We start from the raw sequence: 21,286 nt of genomic DNA on the forward strand, positions 1-21,286 counted from the left end.
TTTCAATATGCTATCTAAGTTGGTCATAACTTTCCTTCCAAGGAGTAAGCATCTTTTAATTTCATGGCTGAAATTGCCATCTACAGTGATTTTGGAGCCCAGAAAAATAAAGTCAGCCACTGTTTCCACTGTTTCCCCATCTATTTCCCATGAAGTGGTGGGACCGGATGCCATGATCTTCGTTTTCTGAATGTTGAGCTTTAAGCCAACTTTTTCACTCTCCTCTTTTACTTTCATCAAGAGGCTCTTTAGTTCTTCACTTTCTGCCATAAGGGTGGTGTCATCTGCATATCTGAGATTATTGATATTTCTCCTGGAAATCTTGATTCCAGCTTGTGCTTCCTCCAGCCCAATGTTTCTCATGATGTACTCTGCATATAAGTTAAATAAGTAGGGTGACAATATACAGCCTTGACGTACTCCTTTTCCTATTTGGAACCAGTCTGTTGTTCCATGTCCAGTTCTAACTGTTGCTTCCTGACCTGCATACAGGTTTCTCAAGAGGCAGGTCAGGTGGTCTGATATTCCCATCTCTTTCAGAATTTTCCATAGTTTATTGTGATCCACATAGTCAAAGGCTTTGGCATAGTCAATAAAGCAGAAATAGGTGTTTTTCTGGAACTCTCTTGCTTTTTCGATGATTCAGCGGATGTTGGCAATTTGATCTGATTTCTCTGCCTTTTCTAAAACCAGCTTGAACATCTGGAAGTTCACAGTTCATGTATTGCTGAAGCCTAACCTCTTACCTCCAAGAAATTTACAATTTTGCTGAAAAGACAGATATATGAACATTTCCAGTACTGCGTACTAAGCGATTCAGGGGTCCAACCCTGTGTGTGTTGAGCTATTTATTTCCAATGCTTTCAACTATCAGGTGGCAACAAAGTCATCTGTGAACTCATCAAAGGAAAGCTTCATTCTTTGACTTGGGGTTGTAGATGCTGCCAGCTGGCTCCACCCTGTTGCCTCCATGTAGTGAATCCTTTAGATTATGACATTCTTCAATAGTTATTTAGGGTCCAAAATCTGTTTCACTGTAAGTGGCCCTGAAACACATTCTCTACAGAGAAGACAAGCAGTGTGCAGAGCACTTAGGATGTGCTAGGAGCTGTGACTCACCAGGTATAAAATGAGTACTTTTAGGAGTTTGGAGTCTAGAGGATGAGACAGGGAAGTAAATCAACCATTATTATTGAGGGCACATGTGCTGGGCTGGAAGAATGTTTGGAGGACTGAAAAAGGGTGGATGGGTTTACATAATCCATAATCCATAGGTTTATGGGTTAGCCAGTTTTAAGTTTCAAATATCTTTCATTTTTCACCCACTTCTCTTAGCTTAAGGTTTTGAGAATGTCCCTTTCTCCTTCTTGATTAAGGAGGATAATTTCATGTTTATATCTGTATAGGGATCAAAGCCTGTCTCTAATAAAAATAGTGAAAATCAACTGGATAGAAAAGCAACAAAGGCAGCCTTGCCATGAGTCAGGCTTGGAGGACACACACACAGCAGGTCAGCTGCCTGCACTATCACCCTTCAGGCTCCTCTGTCCATAGGATTCTCCAGGCAAGAATACTGGAGTGGGTTGCCATGCCCTCCTCCAGGGGATCTTCCCAACCCGGGGATCAAACCCAGGTCTCCTGCATTGCAGGTGGATTCTTTACCATCTGAGCCACTAAGGAAGCCCAAGAGTACTGGAGTGAGTAGCCTATCCCTTCACCAGAGGATCTTACAGGCAGATTCTTTACCAGCTGAGCTACCAGGGAAGCCCACAGTTAACAGAGAACACTGCTTCTCCCAGTCATGTTGTCACTGTAAGATGCCCTAAGGGCCTCCCTTCCTGTGATTACTGCATTCTGGTGGATGACATTCTAGACTTGCTGTACTACTCCTGTATTTTACTGGACATCTTTTTATTTTTTGGCCAGGCCACAGAGCTTGCAGGATCTTAGTTCCCTGACCAGGCATTGAACCCTGGGCCACAGCAGTGAAAGCACCAAATCCTAACGGCTGGATTGCCAGGGAATTCCCTACCCGGCATCTTTAATTGCTAAACCTCCCTCACCTCATAACAGCCCCTAGTTAATTCCCACTTGTAACTTCACCTCCAAACTGCCCTCAGCCCAGAAGTGAATCTGCTTCCTCTAGACTCACCTTTGAATCCTCCAGTGAGAACCCAAACCTTAGGAAAGATGATTCCCTTCTCCTCTTTCTCAGCATCATTTTGTGACTTCTCCAAGTGCCATCCCTCACTGCACAAAATCAACAAATCTGATTTTGTCTGACTACAGATTTGTTCCTGTTTCTGATAGTCTTCACCTGATGAGGCTTTAACACATGCATCAGAGCTGCTGGTTAGATTGTAGTCTCTGGGAGGTCTGCTCATTCTGTATAATACCTAGCGTTAAGAGGCTGGTGCGTGTGTGAGTCGCTCTGTCATGTCCGACTGTTTTCGACCCCATGGACTACAGCCCACCAGGCTCCCGAGTCCATGGAATTCTCCAGGCCAGAATACTGGAGTGGGTTGCCATTTTCTTCTCCAAGAGATCTTCCTGACACAGGGATCAAACTCAGGTTTCCCACATTGTAGTCAGATTCTTTGCTGTCTGAGCCACCAGGCGTCTCTAATAGGCTGGTAGTAGTTTTAATCCTCTATAGCTTTGAACATTCCTTATCATAGTTAAGGGAGATACCTGTTTTCCTCGTGTGCCTGGTGATTCTGTTTCATGTATGAGTGGGATGTCTCAAATAACTTATAAGTCTTCATGGCTACTATCTATCATTTCAGGGATAAAATTAGTTATAATTAAACCTTTGTGTATTTATTGTCTCTTAGAATCTGCTGCGTGTGTGCTCAGTCGTAATTGCAGCCTGCCAGGCTCCTCTATCTATGGAATTCTCCAGGCAAAAATACTGGAGTGGGTTGCCATTTCCTTCTCCTTTAACGTTTTGGTGTACATTTATTGTCTCCAGTACATTTTGCGGAGAAGGCGATGGCACCCCACTCCAGTACTCTTGCCTGGAAATTCCCATGGATGGAGGAGCCAAGTAGGCTGCAGTCCATGGGGTCGCTAAGAGTCGGACACGACTGAGCGACCTCACTTTCACTTTTCACTTTCATGCATTGGAGAAGGAAATGGCAACCCACTCCAGTACTCTTGCCTGGAGAATCCCAGGCAAGATTCTCCCACGGGGGAGCCTGGTGGGCTGCTGTCTATGGGGTCACACAGCATCGGACACGACTGAAGCGACTTAGCAGCAGCAGCAGCAGCAGCATACTTTGAAATTGTATTGAATGAATGCTATTCAGTTAACAAGGGCTTATTGTGTGCCTGCTATGTGCCAGGTGACTGTGTGCTTGTCACCCGAGAACCAAATAACATGGCCCCTGTCCTCATGGAGTTGACTGCTCTTTAGCCGACCTTGCTTGTCGTGCCTTTACTTTTAACTCTGCCAGCATTGATCTTTGCTGCAGAACTTGAAGAAAAATCAGGGCTCTGGTTTTCTTCTTCATTTGCCTGCTCATCCTCACCTGCTAGTGGAGAGCCAGTCACAGGTGCAGTGACAGCTAAGCAGAGAGAGCTGGTCAGGTCTCACCATCTTCAAAGTGACCCATCCTGCAGTTGGGAGACCTGCTGTCTTAAGCAGAAATCTTCAGATTAAGATCCAAAGACACTAATGAATGTCTCCTCTTCGAATAAGCATCCCACTGGATCCTCTTGAATACCCTTCTCTCATTTTAGATTTTCATCAATGGAGAATTTGGATAACTTTGTTTCTTCTTTGTTGGGGGGGAGTGCTGCAGAAGAACCTTGGAGAGGAGGAAACAAAGGAAGTGAGGTTTTGAAACCTCAGAACTTGCCCTGGTCTGAAAAGTTTGTGGGAGCATGTGTTGTACTTCGGGTCCATCACTCCAGTGAATGTCTTTAAGATTTTGAATATCATTATTAAAACTTCACATTTCAGTTTAATCATTAGGCATCATCTCCAATAAAACATACTGTGAGGTTTGCTACTTAAAGGCTTTGGGTTGGGAATGGGTTTCTAGACATCAAATCAGGTGTAATTATTAACCTTACTGTGGTGTGGGAAAGCTTGGGACTCTGTGGTTTAACTCACTAATCTTTAGCTTTGGAATTCTGGGTTCAAAGAGGGGACTACGAAATAGTTAAACTCCTAAATGTTTCTTTCTTTAACTTGGGGAAAGATTTCCAGATTATGTTAATCAAGTTTACTAATTTATCAAAACATCAAAGAAAATGAAACCCACTTTTGTGAGTTCTTCCAACAATAATTGAAACCCTTTTCCAGTCTTTTATTTTACATCTTCCCCCATCTCTCTAATGTAAGTGCAGAGTAAGAAGGATTCTTTTAAGGACAGCTAGTTCACATCAGTAGTCATGGCGATTCCAAGGTGACTATGACCTTGCCAAGGCTCTAGGAAGACAGAATTTTCTGTTAAAGAACAACTGACATATTTCATTTTTCTTTCACACTTTCCTGTCTTATCTCTTTTCTTGGTATTGAACTGTGTGTGGGGGGAGGGGGCATGGGGAATAAGAGGAAGAAACAGAGGAGTGTTTGTGTCAACCTAGAAAATATTGATCTAATGAAAAATATCCATTAGTAACCCTAATCAGCTCTGACTAAAAGTTAGAGGCTGGGGTCTTAATTTTTCCATTAAACATGTGCTGTGGGATTGTTCCATATATCTTGCATTCTCTGCTTGGCATTTAGGTATGATTTAGAATGTCTATGAAATTGGAAGACATACAAATTAGAGCATGTTTATATTTTTTATTTATAGTAATAAGCTGTTCTAAGCAAAGACAGACATTTAATAAGAAACCATTTATAAAATGATTATCAGCCTTTTAAGAAAAAATATGAAAAGTATCTAATAAAATAGTTAAATTGCTAGCTAACAGTGAATATTTAAAAGAGTCACTTAATCGAAGTATTGAAATACTCTCAATAAGACATTTTATTTGCCCCAAGATAAAGTCCTTTTGGCAACACTAACAGCATCCCCTGTGGAACAGAGAAGAACATCTTGTTCTTATGATGCATGAGATTTAGAAACACAGATGATGAATTTTTAGGCATATGTATTATAATTTGAAGTTCTGCCAAGGTATACCAAACTTTTCATTGATGGATACTATGCACCTACTAGAAAATCAATACTTAGGTTCACATTTTAGGGTAATTGTAATGAGCTTATTGCATTTTCTCGAGTCAAAGGGACAATTCATGATGGAAGTATGATTTTTCTATGTGATAGGAATAATAAGAAAATGTAACCAGATAGCAAGTATGGCCAAGGAAGACAAATTGTGCTGAACCACTTACTGAATGCTGCTCAAGTATGCGAAAGCATTGAGAATATTTATCAAGAGCCTGCTGAATGCCAGGCAGTGGGCTGGATTCTAGCCACATTAAGACACTGAGTATGTGCCAATCAAAAATGACAACAAGGTAATTGTCATTGGAAGAGACTGAAAAGAGTTTTGAAAGAGTATAGAAGGGTGGAAAAGTAATACCAGCGGTTGTTAATCCGAAGAAAGTCAGCTATTTATGTAGACCTAATTAATAATTAGCTTCAATGCTTATAAAGAATGTGGTGACTAGATCTTTTCCATCACAGCTGGGTACCATAAAAGGGGAAACAAAATTAAGCTGTGGTGTGAAGTTTGAAGAATTTCAGTCAGATTGAAAGAAAGATTTTAAAGAATTGGTAAAGATTACCAGGCATTTATTGAAAGAAGGTGTCTTATCTCTTTTTCATCTATTTTAAAATATAAACCCATTCATTTCTTTGGCTGGCACATTTTGGTTGTATACCAAGATGACAGGGGTCAACTGAGGTTGCCCTCTCACCTAAGGTTTGGTGGGGCAGGTGGCTGTCAGAGTCTTCTTGGGAAGCCCAGGTTGTCACACTCCCTCATGGAGGCAATTTGAATTGTCACTTTCTGTCATGATCTCTCAAGTTTCAGAGAGTTCTTCAGGGTCAATAAGCAGGTGGTGCTGTGATTTGCTGGCACTTTCAGTCAGAATTTTTAAAAAGCAAGAAAATCTGAAGCCACACCATGAGAGTAGAGGGTTTGGAGAAGATTCCTGTTTTTGGAGTGTGGATTTTGTATTTGTAACTATAGAGTTAGCCTAGTATCCCGATAGATATAACAACCATCCAAAGAGATGTTTCTGTTTTCTTCCACACATGGTTCATCCAGAAAAGAAAACCCGAGAGAATGATGTGTTAAAGGAATACAGGAAGTGCAACTCAGAGGAATCGGTAATAAGAAATTAAGCTTATGAGGTCACCTGTGGTGATGTCTCCATTTTTGATTAGGATGTAGAAACTTCTCAGTTTAAATTATATTTCTCTTTAATTCAGAACAGATTTGTATATGTGTGTGTGTTTAATCTTTTTTTGAAATTAATTTATTTTTGGCTGTGCTAGGTTTCGTTGCTGGGCAAGCTTTCTCTAGTTCAGGGGAGTGGAGGCTAGCCTCTCCTGGCGGTGCACAGGCTTGTCATCGCAGTGGCTTCTCTTGTTGAGCACAGGCTCTGGGCGCACGGACTTCAGTAGTTGCAGCATGCGAGCTCGGAAGTTGCAGCTCCCGGGCTCCAGAGCACAGGCTCAGTAGTTGTGATGTGTGGACTTAGTTGCTCTGAGGCTTGTGGAATCTTCCTGGAGCAAGGGTCAGGCCCATGTCTGCTGCATTGACAGGCGGGTTCTTATCCACTGTGTCACCAAGGAAGTCCCGGGTTTAATTTTAAATGCCTAACTTGTGGAAACTTTGTTTCAAACACCCAGAGTAGCACAGAGCAGCGATAAATCCTTGGACCGTTCCTGGGGGAGCAGCATGGTGAGCACACTGTGCTGATGAAGCCAGGGACTCGGACTCGGACCCCACGGTCCCCTCTCAATCCCATTAGGTCCTCGGCCCTAGATTGTCCCCCCAGTATCCAGCTGCCACCTCAAGTCTGGTGTTGGTTAAAGCATAGGTCAGAATATATGTGAGATTCAGCTTACATCTTGTCACCATATTGGAGATCAACTAGAAAGGTCTGTGTCCCGCTGGTATGCTAATAGTCTTATCTTTATGTACAAAATAAAACATATTTCACTGTACTTGAAAATGGATGGATGGAGGATATAAGGCAGTTTTTTTTAAGGTTAGCGTGATTTGTTTGCATTTGGTTGATTACAGCATGAAGAATAAAGGCGTATCTAGCTTGGTCAACAATGAAAACTCCCATTTATTATTGTGAAAGACTCCAAAGCGGCCAGCCAGATCCAGCTCAGATGTCAGCCCATGATTACATAGTTTGGATGTTTGGTTTGTTGAAAGAAGGTTGATTTCAGTCCACCTGTTAGCTGGGGCCAAAGCTAGATGGTGAGGGCCTGTGGGAGAGTGAAAACTAAATGGACGCAGTATATTTGCAATGTCTAATGTTTAACGTGGGACCTTTCTCTCTAGGAAATTTCTAGCGGCAGTCAGTCCTTGATGCTTTGTGTTTTTTTCCTCCCTTTCTGGCAGTATTTTTGAGTTTCAAAGATTTATGAACCTCCATGCCTATCTTTGCTATTTCAAATTATAAAATGTAATGTAACCAGGCAGCCAACTTTTAGCAATATTTATAAAAGGAGTCATCAAATGTTACCCAAGTTGTGTTTTGTAAATTATATGCTGATTGATAAAATGCCATAGTCACAGCTTGTTTTTCTAGAACTGAACAGAGAACTCAATTTCCAGTACTATGAGTTTTGTGTTAGCTTGCATGGGATCTCCCACAAATGATTTTTTAAAAAATGATTTTCAGTATCAAATTAAAAATTATAGATATATATATTTACCATAGCATAGAGATTTTTTTTTGGTATGGCTTTTGCAAATGTAGCTGATTTCTCATGAACTGTCAATTGGCTAATATTTAAATTAGTCAAATAGTATATGGAAATTGGATTGAATTAACTTTCCTCTAGCTGGTACTTCTTCTAATCAGGTTGTTATTCCCTTGTGTTAATCCTATTTTAATTATTTTATTAATAATATTAACATTGTCTGCTCTTCTTGCCTATTATCTAAACATGCATACGTAGATATGTTTATAATGAAGTACGGGCAATGTGATTTGCCACTGGGGTTTTTCAGCATTTTTACATATTGACTCTTATTTATTCCTAAACTTTCTTCCTCTCTTCCGCTTTCCTAATTCACTTGCTTGTATAGAACCATATTCATATTATAGTTCCCTGATTAGGAATTTCTTTTTCTCTAGTTTATGGTATCAAGTTAGCGGAGTTGTGTGCATCAAATTTGGTATCAAGAGAATATGTCCAATGCTTATTATAAATGAATTTATCCTAGAAAGGCGGTCTTGGTTATATGTCTAGATTGTTATCTGTACCCATGTCAGTTTAGCTTGTGTTCCAGGCCCCATGGGTTACTCCGAGTATATAGACAGAATTATAAAATCATAATGGCAGTCTTTCTACTCCATCTAAACGATCCTAAAGGATTATGTTGATAGAAGAAGGCTTTGTTTGCGGAGTCTGGAGAAGAGGAGTCTGGCAATGAGTTGCTCTGTGTCTCTGTTGTTATTTTAGTCCTCCTTGCATGTGGGAGGGTTTGGAGCTCAATGGAGTGACACTAATCACAAAGTTATGGCTCTCACTTTTTTTTTTTAACTTGGAATTGGCTTTTATTTATTTTTGACCTCACCAAATAGCATGTGGGGTATCAGTTCCCCAACCAGGGCTTGAACCCCTGCTTCCTGGGATTGGAAGCACAGAATCTTAACCACTGGACCACCAGGAAGTCCCAGCTCTCACTTTTTGATAGTAAAAAAATTAACATCACAGATTTTTTCATCAGAAAAGTTCTGACCATTGATTTATGTGCCAGGCATTATGCTAATTGGACTTACAACAGCAAAAAAGTCAGACAAGGCCACAGGCTTCACGAAGCTTGTATAGTGAAGAAGAGAGATTGGCAAGCAGGCACTTGTAATGGCATCTGCTGGATGGGAGAGGGTGGAAGGGACAGGGTGCTGGAGCAGTAGCTACCATTGGGAATCCTCAGAGCTTCCAGGAAGAAATGACATTTGAGACCTAGAAGAGATGGGTAGATGTCAGCTAGGCAAACAGAGGGAGGAAGAGTATTCTCGGCAGTGGGAACAGCATGTGTGAATGTCTGCAGATGAGAGATTATGGCACATTTGGAAAACTTACACACGTTCTGCTTGCCTGAAGCATGGGATGGAAGGGTTGGAAAGATGTACGAGCCAAAGAGACTTAGCAAGTAGAGAGAGACCAAGTCATAAAGGTTTTTAAAAGGAGTTTTGACTTTCTCCTAAAACCAATTTGGAAGTTGTTGATAGGGTGTCAGCGGGGAATTGATATGATCACTTTTGCTGCCCCAGCAAGGCTGGAAGTCAGGAGACCACTTAATGGGGATGAATGTGGTACTCATGATGGGCGAGGCTGTGGAGATGGTAGAAGGATCAGAGTTGGCCGAGGCTGTGGAGATGGTAGAAGGATCAGAGTCGAGAGACAGGACTATGACTGGTTGGATGTGGAGTAAGGAGGAGAGATGAGTTGGATGCTTCTTGAGTTTCTGGCTCAGGCCACTGCATAGATAGTAACTGCCCTTCACTGAGATGGGGGAATGGTTTGTTTTTTGGTAACACTGACAATCAGACATATTTGAGGTAGTAACTTTGAACATTGAGCCAACATAAAAAAAATGTTGGAAGATGCACCAAACCAGAACTCATTGTGAGTGTGAACATGTGTGTATTTTTCTTTACTGTGTGTTTGGTAGTGTTCTTCTTGCTGTTTAATTGCAAAGTCATGTCCAACTTTTTTGGGACCTCGTGGACCCTGGCCTACCAGGCTCCACTGTCCATGGGTTTCCCAGGCAAGGATACTGGAGTGGGTTGGCTTTTCCTTCTGTAGGGGGTCTTCCCAACCCAGAGACCAAACCTAAGTCTCCTGAATTGGCAGGTGAATTCTTTACGACTGAGTCACCTGGAAGCCCTAGTAGAGTTCTAGATACTATATAAAAATGATCTATTTTAATCTTCACAGCAACCGTATGAAGTAGGGATTGTTATTATTCCCATTTTATGGAGGAAGAAATTGATGACTGAGACATGGTCTTATAGAGCTCACAGTCAAGAGGGACTGTGAATAAATATATTGTGTTAGTGCAAAGGGAAGCATTTCCTACTGAGTTAACAGAATTTAATTGATGATGACCATACAGTGTCTTTTTGCTCTTGACAGGGCATTTGGAGGGCAAAGGGTTTTGTTTATTTACTGTACTTTGATTTAATAATGATAGAAAGAAAAAGATATACAAAGAAGACTGAAGGAAGTCCAGAAGAGAGGCATAATTTCCTTTTAATTTCCTTAATATCCTTATTTAACAAGTTATCATTAACCACAAAAGTGCCTAGTTATTTGAGCTGTATTCTTAATTGACTTTTTTTTTTTTTTTTTGCCTTTGTTAATATTCCCTATAGTACAGATATTTATGTTGAGTGTTTCCAATACAGTACTTGAAATGGCTTTGGCATGTCTACTTCTAAAAGGGTTCCCACAGGAAACCAAAAATATCTTTACATGGAAATTTACAAGAGTGGAAGAGATTGGAGAAAGAGATAATGAGCCAAGAACCATGAATGAGTTTTTAAACTTTCATCATGTTCGCTGGCAGAGGACCAAGCAAAGGTCACGTTGTGATGGCTTAGCTACAATAGGGCTGATGAAGTGAACGTCGGCGTTTTTCACTTTCTGTGGCTGGTGGTGTGGCGTCTACTTCTCCCCCAGCTTCCTGTGGTGGGAACTGTATTCATTCATACAGAAAATGCATTCAGATGCTGGAAAGCAGACATTTGACAAATAGTTGTCACACATCTTTTAATGGTCCAAGAGCAGCATATCTTTTGTTTCTGCCAGAATCAATGCTAATGCTTCTTATACCTCTGAAAACATACGCATCCTCTTCTTCAGAAGGAGGTTACCCAAAGTCTCTTTATCTATTGTATCTTGTTCCTAGTCAAGATGTCTGGATGATGTCCATTCTTTTCCTAGTTCTACTACTTTCTCAACTCAATATTTTGATATAAAGATAATTATTATTACCTCATATAAGTCAAGGAGATAAAGGGGGTGGGGAAGATGCAGTGATAGACAATATCCAAGATATACATGACATCACAAGAAAGGAAATGAGGGTATTTCTTCAGAGAATCATGAGACTAGAGATAGTATTCATGATTTCCTTTGCTACATCCTTCTTAGCTCCCTGACCAGGGATTGAACCTGTGCCCCTTGCACTGGAAGGGGAAATCTTAATTCCTGGACTGCCTGGGAAGTCCCTCATCCTTCTCACCTTTAGTTAACACTTATCTGCTTAGGATTCTTAACCAGTTGGGTGATCCAAATATTTATTCTGGAGGGATCTGAGCTCTTGGTAATGTTGTTGATACAGGATTGCTGATGCCTTCCATAACTTCACTGTTTTTTTAAAATACTATAAATTACATATACAAAAGAGAAATCATAGCTATAGTTTGTAGAACAATAAAATGAACTTCTGTGTACTACATTCAGCTTAAAAAACAGAACAGAATATAGTTAAAGCTCCTCTTGTCTCTCTCTGTTTAGTCCCATTTCTTGCTTCTTTCCAAAATGTAAACACTATCTTTTATATTTATCCTCCCATTGCCTTTTGTTTTTCTTAATAGTTCTACTACATATGTATATGTATATAATCCTAAGCAGTATATAGTTAAATTTGGAATTTATGTAAATAAAATCATACTCTATTTGCTCTTTTGCAACCTGTTTTTTTTTTCTCAGAGATATTTGTGGTATTCATCCATTTAATTTGATTTTCTGAAATTTAATTTGTCAGTATAACTGAGTAAACACTTACTACTAATATGTAGATTTATTTAATATTATTCATCTGATAAATTTGAACACTCACATGCAGATAATCTAAAAAAATGACTTCATATAATTATGAGGAAGTAGTTGAAAGAATTTAGATATTTCTAAATGTATTAAGTATTTTTATTATGTCAAAATATGTGTATTTAGATGTAAGTAGTAGAGAGAAAGCAATTTTAAATCTAATAACTATTGTGCTTAATTTAAAAAATTAAGTCATATTTACATTCTTTCCAAATATTATTTTCCCTTCTTTTAAATGATTTATACTTTGCATTCTGGATATCCCCATCCTTCTTCTCTCAACTTTTAAGTTCTTTTTTCATTTCTTTATCTTCTTTATTCATTATTCTTTAAACTCTTCTTGTGTTCAACTTCTAGCCTTTACTTTGCTTATTAAACATGATTAAAAAAAAAACTTCAGCTGCCAGCTTCTCAATTCATCTCTGTCCAGTGTGCTTCATGTCTTATTTTCGAAGTTTAAAAATGTATGCTGTGATGTCTTGATTAACATGCAAGATGTTTTTGATCAAGTGCATGTGTCATTGGCCACCTCTTTGCCTCCCCACTCCAATCACCTTTTATTTCTTGATAATATTTTTATTAACATGTTAATTTTGGTGAAAAATACTCCATATCATTTTAGCAAGTGGCATTTGTGGTTGACTTGAATTAATGAGTAGAATAGGAAATGGGAAATGGATTTGAAATACCAGGGAGTCAAAACTATAGGTAAGATAAAAACAAATCGCAATTAGCAACATTTAATGAATGAAAGAGCTGCTTAAGAAATGAATGAATGGTGCTCGCTTCGGCAGCACATATACTAAAATTGGAATGATACAGAGAAGATTAGCATGGCCCCTGCGCAAGGATGACACGCAAATTCATGAAGTGTTCCATATTTTTACATCACAGCAGGATCCTCTATGACCCACCTCCCAGAATATTGGAAATAAAAGCAAAAATAAACAAATGGGACCTAATTAAACTTAAAAGCTTCTGCACAACAAAGGAAACTATTAGCAAGGTGAAAAGGCAGCCTTCAGAATGGGAGAAAATAATAGCAAATGAAGCAACGGACAAACAACTAATCTCAAAAATATACAAGCAACTCCTACAGCTCAACTCCAGAAAAATAAATGACCCAATCAAAAAATGGGCCAAAGAACTAAATAGACATTTCTCCAAAGAAGACATACAGAGGGCTAACAAACACATGAAAAGATGCTCAACATGACTCATTATCAGAGAAATGCAAATCAAAACCACTATGAGGTACCATTTCACGCCAGTCAGAATGGCTGCGATCCAAAAGTCTACAAGCAATAAATGCTGGAGAGGGTGTGGAGAAAAGGGAACCCTCTTACACTGTTGGTGGGAATGCAAACTAGTACAGCCACTATGGAGAACAGTGTGGAGATTCCTTAAAATACTGGAAATAGAACTGCCTTATGATCCAGCAATCCCACTGCTGGGCATACACACTGAAGAAACCAGAAGGGAAAGAGACACGTGTACCCCAATGTTCATCGCAGCACTGTTTATAATAGCCAGGACATGGAAGCAACCTAGATGTCCATCAGCAGATGAATGGATAAGAAAGCAGTGGTACATATACACAATGGAGTATTAGTCAGCCATTAAAAAGAATACATTTGAATCAGTTCTAATGAGATGGATGAAACTGGAACCTATTATACAGAGTGAAGTAAGCCAGAAAGAAAAACACCAATACAGTATACTAACGCATATATATGGAATTTAGAAAGATGGTAACAATAACCCTGTGTCCAAGACAGCAAAAGAGACACTGATGTATAGATCAGTCTTATGGACTCTGTGGGAGAGGGAGAGGGTGGGGAGATTTGGGAGAATAGCATTGAAACATGTATAATATCATGTATGAAACAAGTCGCCAGTCCAGGTTCGATGCACAATACTGGATGCTTGGGGCTGGTACACTGGGACGACCCAGAGGGAGGGTATGGGGAGGGAGGAGGGAGGAGGGTTCAGGATGGGGAACACAGGTATTACCTGTGGTGGATTCATTTCGATCTTTGGCAAAACTAATACAATATTGTAAAGTTTAAAAATAAAATAAAATTAAAATGTGTGCAAAAAAAAAAAAAAAAAAGGAATGAATGATTGAATGAGTAACTAGGTAACTCCTTGTAATACCATGCTGAGCTGACTGTCATCTAAATGTCAGAGTCTGCACCATGTTTAGGTAATTTTAGAGATTGTTATCAAATTAAGGATCAGGTTTAAAACATTACCATTTTATATATGTGTATATATATCATCCATTCTCATTAGAGGAAATATAATTTTCTGTTGCTCAATGTTGAAGACTATTTTGCTAAAAATGGCTGGAGTCAGGTAGCTGGTAAAGAATCCACCTGCAATGCAGGAGACCCTGGTTTGATTTCTGGGTTGGGAAGATCCCCTGGAGAAGGGATAGGCCACCCACTCCAGTAGTCTTGGCTTCCCTGGTGGCTCAGCTGGTAAAGAATCCGTCTGCAATGCAGGAAACCTGGGTTTGATCCTTGGGTTGGGAAGATACCCTGGAGAAGGGAATGGCTACCCGATCTAGTATTCTGGCCTGGAGAACTCCGTGGACTGTATAATCCGTGGGGTCGCAGAGTCGGACACGACTGAGTGAATTTCACTATACACTATACTATAGAAGATGATACAAAATCTTTTCCTAGGTAACTGGAAGACATACAGAGAATTCACTAGTAATTTGTCAAAAGTAATTCCTATTTCCTTCCAAGAGGAGAGATGTGGATATGATTTAGAAGTTAATCAAAGTTAAAGGGCCTCGCATCGTACAACTGCAGACAAGCATGTGTCAGTTTCATTTATTCTTTAAACCACATAAAGGGTTTTTTTTTCTTAATTGATCTGAGATACATTTACTTTTCAGAAGCAAATACTTGTCAACTTTGTGATTTCTTCATTATTTTAAAGAAATTAAAAACAAGACTTTACCATAGAATTACAAAATAAAGCGGTTCATATCAACTCTTTGCACTGCACTCGTGCAAAAATCTGCTGCTTTCTTTTGATGTTTCTGAGTCATCATGCTGCCCTGCCAGACTACTTATCTAGAAGAGAGGGCGGCAGTCATTGAGGAGCTTGTAATATGAGACAGGTAGGGCTGATAAGGGTATAAGACAATTTAAGAAACATTGAACTAGGACATTGATTGATTTATTAACATTGTGTATAAGCAATGGCTCAAGGCATGTTATAGGACTGTGAGTGAAAGGAGAACTGGAGGAAGTTAAGTCACCAGGGAGAACTCTCTGTCTGTCTCTAGATAGAATGGCTGCAGTTTCAGTAGCTCTTTGAGTGAAGGAAGGGAGACATCTGGAAGAGCTGGGAGCCCAAGAGGACAAGCTGATATATGTGTTGTTGTCATACCAGAAAGAACAAGGGAAGAACACCCAATTTTTACCTTCTTTTTATTTTAGTATTCCCTTCTCCCTTCCCCCAATATTGTGTTTTCAGAGTACAGAAAATGCTCCAGTTGCTTTTCATTGTAATTCATTTTAATAATGAAAATGCCCAATTTCTAAAATTGCAATTTAAGCCTTTTGGGAACACAAACAATCTTCCCCCTGTGCTTGGGAAAGTTGAAAAATATGATTAACCCACAGCCTGTGTGTGCGTGCACAGTCAGTTCAGTGACTTCAGTGTCTGACTCTTTGCAACCCCATGGACTGTAGCCCGCCAGGCTCCTCTGTCCATGGAATTTTCCAGGCAAGAATACTGGAGTGGGTTGCTGTGCCCTCCTCCAGGGGATCTTTCCAAACCAGGGATCAAACCCGCGTCTCTTACATCTCCTGCATTGGCAGGTGGGTTCTAGCACCACCTGCAAAGCCCCACCTACATCCTAACCTCTGAGTAGTGACCCTTTAAAGCATCATTCCGTTGGATCCTGTTTCCCTCCGTCTCTGTGGCTGTGGTTTTTTCTCTCCAGATGCTCTCTGTCCGTCTTGAGTTGTGGGATCCTACCTGCCCCCATCAGTCTCTAAAGAGGTGGCCCAATGTTGAATCAGGAAGATAGCCTGTCTTACACAATCACAAAGCAAATTTACAAGATTCAAATCCCTTAAGTGTTCTTCGAGGTGGTCCACTTTTAAAGGCCAATTTTTCAGATAGTTTGGGAGGCCAAATTCCTCCTCCTTTGAAGCTAGACAGAATGATTTTACTGCAAGGTTGCCCAACCAATACTGTTTATACAGAGTGTCTCTTTGACTTATTATTCTACTCCCCACGGGTGTGAGGATTAGGATTTATCACTAGACGCATATGGCAGATATTAGACTGTTTGGAACCGGTGTATCTAGAAGTCACATTGAGTCCAGGGTTGTTTGGTCGTTGGTAACCTGGAAACCTAATTGCAACAACAAGCCATCCAAACAGAGTTATTCTTCTGAGTGCTCATAATGAAAGCAATACCAGGAGGGATCAGCCAGGAATGGACTCCACATCCCTGGCAAACAAAACTGACTTCTAGCTTATGGTTATCGCTAATTGGGGTACAGTAATTCTGAGGCATATTTAGTGGAACTTTAAAAAAAAATAATTCCACAGTTCCTGGTAATGTGTTCACTGAAGACTTCCTGGATGAAGTATCATTCTTTTTCATGTACGGGTTAAAATAGCTGGGTGTTTTCCTCCATATCCAAGCAAGTGTAAGAGTTCTGCTTTCTTAAATAAACGTAGTTTATTTTCTTCAGTATTTCATACTATCTAAGCACTACAGCAAAATGGAAAGGAGCACAGTATGGTGACTTGAATGCCCCCTGCCCATTTTATTCATTCATGTCTTCATTTTGGCACTATAGATACAAACACAGGTGGAATAGAAGCTAATACAGGGAAGACAGTGTTCCGTGTGGAAAGGATTTTGTGTCATCTCTTGGATTTCTTGAGTTGTGTTGAACGTAATTAAGGCACAAAGTAAGTGAGGCCTCTTATAAAACCTAGATTAATCATGGAAGTAGATTGGTTTCAATTTGGGGGTGATAGAAGGCATCCCTCACCAATTTTCCATTCCTTTTGGAACATTAGGTGGCTAATATTGTTGCTTATTTGTCTCCACTGTTTTTTTTAGTTCCAAGCTATCACCATTCTCCTTCACCTTTTCTTTGTAGTTTGGGGATTGCAGGGTATATATGAGCTGAAATGAAGTAAAAATGCAGTGGTAGTGTTTTCAAGCTCGTCTTTCAGCAAACTTGAGTTGATCAGAGATGTCCCTGAACTTCTTTTTCTTGTTAATATAACAGTTGATGCTCAGGAAAACAGACAAACAAACTCGATAAAGGCTTTCCAAGAAGTCTGTTTTAACGCGGCAAGGGAATGGGGGTAAACATTCTTCTTCAGTTGTAGTATTTATGATTTCACTTGTGTCTCCTCCTCACTCCCTACTTACTGGCTCAGTGGTAAAAATCTACCTGCCAGTGCAGGAGATGCAGGAGACACAGATTTGATCCCTGGGTCAGGAAGATCCCCTTGAGAAGGAAATGGCAACCCACTCCAGCGTTCTTGCCTGGAAGAATCCCATGGACAGAGGAGCCTGGTGGGCCACAGTCCATGGGATCACAAAGAGTTGGACACAGTTGAGCGACTGAGCATTCATGCATGCCCTACTCAGCTCTACATCTACATGCATTTTGGGTAACCAAAACTGTTGAACCTGAATTGTCTGTCCACAATTTGTATGCTTCTACCAGTAGATGAGTGTCCATCCATTTTTATCTAAATGCTTCAGTTTAGTGTTGTTTTTTTCATTGAGAGAGGGCAGGGTTTAGTGGAGAGAGCATGAACTTTGGAACGAAATAGGCCCAAGTTTCAATCCTAATCCTCGGGCCTAATGTATTGTCTCCTCATTGGATAACAGGGAGAAATGATCTCTGTCTTGAAGTTGTAGTTATTAAGAAATATTAAGTAAATATCTACCATGTGTCAGATGCTAAGCTGAACAATTGGGGTGAAAAATGAGAACTATGTTACCCTACTTTCCAGGGCAGAGCTTGTTGTTTTTCAGGAATGATATGCATGCAGATAACAGTAGTAAAATGTGATAAATGCACAGTGTGTAAGCTCACTGTGGATGAACACAATGGAATGCAAAGGAATGCAATTAATATTGCATTGCAAGGGGGTCAGAGAAAGGACACTTCAGAGTGGAGCTAGATCTTGAAAAATCAGTAAATTCAATAAACATCTTGAGGGTGAATTATGAAGGCCATGAGCAAGTACATGTATGTATGTATGTGAAGTTGCTCAGTCGTGTCCAACTCTTTGCGACCCCATAGACTGTAGCCTGCCACACTCCTTCATCCATGGGATTTTCCAGGCAAGAGTACTGGAGAGGGTTGCCATTTCCTTCTCCAGAGGATCTTCCTGACCCAGGGATCGAACCCGGGTCTCCCGCACTGTAGGCAGACACTTTACCATCTGAGCCACCAGGGCAAGTACATAGATGCATAAAATTTCATAGCTGCATTGGCCAATAGTTTGAGCAATGACCTCTTGGGTATGGTAAGCCATGGGCCTCGAACTTGACAAAAATGTGCTTTTGACTATAATAAGTCCGCAAAGCAGTGATCCTCAATTCTTGGGTTATTCTAGCTATACAAATTACCACTCTGCCCAAAGATCATTCAGATACTCAAGTTATGGACTCAATGAGTTGAATTCACAAGCATCGCATATTCAGATATCCAAAGCACAGCTAGTTTAATGTCCCTTGTAGTGTACTTTACAGGAATCCAAACTCTTTATTACCTTGAGATCTAATAACTGTAAAGGTGAATCTCCACAGGGGAATCCACTGCAAAATCCACAGTTGTCAACAACTCAGTGCCAATAGGCAGGGGACTTAGAATTACTCTGTGACTGAGCAGGCAAGCTTCTCAAGTTTCTGTAGATGTAGAGGGGATGTATGCTCTTGAAGAAAGTATTCCTCTTTGCTTCTTGAACAAATACTATTTGTTAGACATCTTCTGACATGCAAACTATTCTTGTTCACTGTCAGGGAATTTATACTACACTCAGAAGGTAGTCTATATTTTCTTCCTTGAAAAGGGAAGGATATTCATCTGGACCTCATTTCTTTGCATTTGCCATCTTAGCCATCTGTTGGAGAATAACAAATGTGGGGCATTAAAGTATAAATCAAGCTAAATATATATTAAGCAGAGACAAATAAATGCAAGTGGGAAGACATATTAGCACATTCACTAGGCTGTGTTTCCTTGTTGTTAACAGAATATTCATTTTGTTTGCTAGTAACACCCCATATCTTCATTATAAATTTATAATGTTAAGAGATTGATTAAAAATGGGTCACTGCAATGAAAACTAATGACGTATCTGAAATTCACATAAATCACATGCTGTCAGTTACTAAAGATGCTGAAGATACTAGAAGAGATTAGTTTTAAGTAAGTGTAGGGTTCACAGAGAAAGTGTCAGTAGAAATGAAAATAAAATGCTTATTATGTAAAGTAGAAAGATCTCAGGAGTTAGTTCGAAGTCCTGGCTGGGTTGCTTTATGGCCTCAGTTTCCTCAACTCTGAATTGTTGATTACAGCAACAACTGTTCTAACCTGGGTTTCCTTTTAATTCAGTTCAGCTCAATTCATCAAACACATACTATGCAGTTAATCATAAGCTCTCATAGTCTAGGAACCCTGACTGACTTGTTCAAGATCATGTCGGGGGCTCCATAGGTGTCTGCTGTTGTTGCCTGTAATGTGCTGCAGAAATAGAGATGTGGAAAAACACAGTCCCTGCACTGATGGAGTGAACTGTCTGAGGAGACAGTGGGCAACAAATCCTATAACCAGAATAAGCAAGGGTTAAATTAGAATGTCAGGAGAAGTTCTGCATACATTCTTGGTTTTTATTGATATGAATGATACCATTTTTTGATATCATGTTTTTTGTTTTTCTCCCACTAAACTGATTTATCTGCTCTCCTTGTAAAGATATATGTCAGTCCTTTTAATAGCTCTTAATGTCTGTGTAATTTTCAATTTTATGGATCATCTACAGTAAACTTTAAAATTTGAACTGGTTTTTCTACTATCCTGGAAGTGACGGGGGTGGGGGGGACATCTTTTTGCTGGTTTATGTATTCTAGAAATAAACATTCATGTAGATGTTAGTTTCAGTCAAAAGGGGAGATAATTAATACATTGGAAAAATAAAAAAGGCTGATTTAGATTTTAAATGACTTTTGTATTACTGAATGCTTTGATTATCCGTATCTCTTTTCTTCTCCATCAACAGGGAGAATTGGAAGTTTTGTACAGATGTGCTTACTAACAAAATTGCCAATTATGCATAGGTACATATGCTTCATCCATTATGACCAGAACAGAAATTTTCTCTTTTTTCCTTCTTTCCTTTTTTGGGGCTTTGGAACTTTGCATGAAACTTGATCAACAATTGAAATTGCACTGTTCCACATGTGATGGTAATAAAGAGAAATTATATTTTGTGGCCTGAGTTTTGCCATGGCAGTGGGAAAGGGAGACCTGAAGTAATAGCAAGTAAATATTCTGGTATTAAGAATAGGGAGGTAGGACTTTCCTGGCGGTCCAGCGGCTAAAACTCTGTGCTCCCAATGCAGGGGGCATGGGTTCGATCCCTAGTTGGGGAACTAAGATCCCGCATGCCTCCCAGTGCTGCCAGAAAAAGAAAAACAGTAAATGTCTTTAAAAAAATAAGAAGAAAAAAGGAATAGGGAGGTTGTGAGACTGACATGGTTTTTAGTCTTTTAAATTTTATTTATAAATCAGAGATATGGTCAAATAAATGTGACTCCTCTCCCACTTAGTAGTGTAGTCACTAAGTCGTATCTGACTCTTTGCACTTCCATGGACTGCAGCCTGCCAGGCTCCTCTGTCCATGGGATTCTCCAGGCAAGAATACTGGAGTGGGTTTCCATTCCCTTCTCTAGAGGATCTTCCTGACCTCGGAATTGAACCCAGGTCTCCTGCATTGCAGGCAGATTCTTTACCATCTGAGCCATCAGGGAAGCTCCCATCTCCCACTTACATGTATAGTATTCATTTTTTTTTAATATAAACAGGGCCTTGATATAATGCTAATATAAATCCTATTGCAAGCTGAGATCTGAGAGTGGTAACAAAGAAAAGAGAGACGTCATGAGAAAAATGTGCTGGATTTTCTCTTGTAATTTATTTTAAAAGATAATAACAATCCTCTCCACCTGCTAAATGTACCTTGGAGTAACAAAATTTTGTGGAACAAATTTGTTTAAAACT

At 39.8% G+C, this 21,286-nt stretch overlaps 1 protein-coding gene and 1 non-coding gene across 5 annotated transcripts in view; both read left to right on the forward strand.

Moving 5' to 3' along the window:
• DCDC2 (doublecortin domain containing 2) overlaps positions 1 to 21,286 on the forward strand; it is a 150,891-nt gene that overhangs the window by 12,277 nt on the left and 117,328 nt on the right. The gene's annotated exons all lie outside the window — the stretch shown is intronic.
• Positions 12,772 to 12,878, forward strand: LOC112443913 (U6 spliceosomal RNA). Its single transcript, XR_003032314.1, has one exon. It is a non-coding gene; the product is annotated as a U6 spliceosomal RNA (small nuclear RNA).

Source organism: Bos taurus, chromosome 23 (assembly GCF_002263795.3).
Source record: "Bos taurus isolate L1 Dominette 01449 registration number 42190680 breed Hereford chromosome 23, ARS-UCD2.0, whole genome shotgun sequence".
NCBI lineage: Eukaryota > Metazoa > Chordata > Mammalia > Artiodactyla > Bovidae > Bos > Bos taurus.